This window comes from Mastomys coucha, unplaced genomic scaffold, assembly GCF_008632895.1.
Source record: "Mastomys coucha isolate ucsf_1 unplaced genomic scaffold, UCSF_Mcou_1 pScaffold20, whole genome shotgun sequence".
Classification (NCBI taxonomy): domain Eukaryota; kingdom Metazoa; phylum Chordata; class Mammalia; order Rodentia; family Muridae; genus Mastomys; species Mastomys coucha.
In genome coordinates this window covers 44303524-44306070 of record NW_022196903.1, presented here as the reverse complement: position 1 = coordinate 44306070, position 2547 = coordinate 44303524, and the positions used below count along the sequence as shown (strand labels likewise).

Below are 2547 nucleotides of genomic sequence, written 5' to 3'. Positions count from 1 at the left end.
TGTGTGTGTGTGTGTGTGTGTGTATGTGTGCACGTGCACTCCTTCAGGTACACAGGCATGCTATTAATGGTAAGAGCAAAACCAGAATGACTGGCTGGAGTTCAATGAAGTTCCTGAAGTATTTCTTATCTAACACAACAGGAATTCCGGTCAGAAGCAGAAACAGCAGTGAATAGAAGCAAGTCTGCAGAGTGTCATGCTGTATAAAATCTCCGGGAGAGGACACCATACACACACCATGAAGAGAGGCCTTGGAAGAAACTGTCGAGTGAGCACCTGGTCTAAGACTCAAGGCTGGAACCTATAGAAGGTTAAAGACCAACTATTCACACCACCCACCCTCAGCCAACACATGAAGAACAAGGTACATAGGAAGTGCTTAACTGGGATCATCTCTCAGGCTTCTCTGGATATAAACCTCCTTGAAGACAATCACCTTTACATTCTGCTCATAGGCCCTTCCCTGCTTAGCCGGAGCCATTGACATCACACTGTCTCTTCATCTAATTTCAGGCTGATAATTTAATTATGAATAAGTGTTATTATATTTGTGGATGAATCTGTGTGCACAGGTATATGTGTAGAGGGATCATGTCCTTTGGTTTCTTCTAACCTCCACCAGTATTTGTGAGAAAAGGTGACAGCAGCTGAGACAGAGCCAGCAACTATCCTAGGGCTCCAGTTTCCACACTGGAACAGAATGAAGCTCTGTTGTTTTGCTCTTCTCCAGTGACTGGCATTTTCCAAACTCAAAGGCTACCACTGCAGAGCAAGCTAGGGAATCTTCATGACATCCTGCTTTCTGAGCAAGTCTACTTCAACCTGTGCTTAATGGTAGTAAAGGATTGGGTTGTACACAAATTTTTCAATCATCCTGGTACCTGGAATGCTGCAGATAGCACACTCCAAGATTCATGACAAGAGTAAGCTGCTAATATACAGAGCATCAGAAGTGATAAGACCAGGTATTTGCACACTGAGGTTGAAGTTGGCCATCCTCACTGGCCTTGCAGTTCCCAAGGAGGAAGTTCCCTGAGTAGATAGAGAACTCGATGTCAGCTTGTTCCCAAGAAATGGTCGTTAGAGAAGCCATCCAGTACCTAAGTACCAGTCCAAAAGACACTGTGTGCCTGGACACCCTTTCAGCTTTCCCAGACTGGGTGAGGCTTAGCCTCTGTGACCTCACATAAAAGTCGTTGCCCTAGTTCTGCAAGCAGCAGAGTCTACTAGAGTGGGCTAGGGCTACTATTTGAAACCAGGAGAAGGTGGACAGGGATCCCTTCCAGGTAAGTCACTGTAGAAAATTCTTTGGGTAAAGATGTGATCTCACATCAGTGTACGTATTTGTTAAGGGGCTTTAAAGGAGGGGGTGACAAAGGTATAATTCAGTTTCTGAGGAGTTTCAATATACGAGACAGATGTGATCTTGAGTAGAGTTGCAGTAACCAAGACCAGAGGGACACTCTCACAGAGCATGGCCACGCATAACTGGAAAGAAAGGATACCTTTCCCACACAGGGTAAAGAGGTCTTGTGAAGATCTACACAACCCCTAATGCCTTAGCCAGGCACCCAATAGACTAAAGAGGATGACTAACCTCTATTGTTTCTCTTAACTTCTCGTGATATACCATCATGTGATTTCACCACAAAAGAAATGCATCATGGTACTGTCATGTCAGGACTATCTTGTGAGCCTCAAACCTTAGAAGCATCAGTCTTTCTGAGTAAGCTGACATGCTCAATACACCACAGGCACGGTCATCTGTGCAACCAGATGGTCTTTCTCTATACTAAGTATTTGGTGTATAATTTGTTTCTTCTGGAGTGTGGGCTATGTTTGTGCATGTTTACCTAAGGAAGGCAGTGATGTTCTGAGTATATTTAAGATGCCTTGAGGAGAGGACACCAAGGATTTTCCTGCATACATATGCACAGGTCTATTGGGTTTTTTTTCATTTATTGTTTTTCAAAAATGGAGATCATATTTGAGGGTAAAGTTATGTTTACAGCTATGGGAACTCAATAGGCAACAATACATCAATTCTTAAATGACAAAACTATTTTCCCCCTCAGGATGGCAGGACCTGCACCAGTGACCTAATGAAAGACACCAAGGGAAAATTAAAGGAAAGGAATGGTCTGGACCAATTCTGGATGTTAAGAAGCCCAAGCCCGAAGCAAAAAAGGAATATGGACCTGGACCTATACATAACCTTTGAAGTGGCCTGGGACCATAGAAGAAGAGATGTGGGACCGCCTTGACCTGGAGTCTCTGTGAAAGCTGCCGTCTTCTCTCCGGTGGAGGGCCTGCCTCCAGGGACCGCCTTGACCCGGAGTCTCCAGTGAGAGCTGCCGTCTTCTCTCCGTGGAGGGCCTGCCTCCAGGGACCGCCTTGACCCGGAGTCTTCAGTGAGAGCTGCCATCTTCTCTCCTGTGAGTTGCTAAGCCGGGAGCAGCCAGCTGGGAGGCACAGGCCTCACTAGTCTCAGGGGTCTTGCAGGGCGTCAGGGACAGGACAAGCTCTGGTTAGAGTCACTAAGAACAT

The 2547-nt window shown here is 45.8% G+C and overlaps 1 long non-coding RNA gene across 1 annotated transcript in view; it reads left to right on the top strand.

Moving 5' to 3' along the window:
• LOC116098109 overlaps positions 1 to 2311 on the top strand; it is a 4190-nt gene extending 1879 nt beyond the window's left edge. Inside the window, exons 3-4 of the long non-coding RNA XR_004121705.1 lie at positions 142 to 364; positions 2076 to 2311. This is a non-coding gene — a long non-coding RNA (uncharacterized LOC116098109). The remainder of the gene's footprint in view (positions 1 to 141; positions 365 to 2075) is intronic.
• The last annotated feature ends 236 nt before the right edge of the window (positions 2312 to 2547 follow it).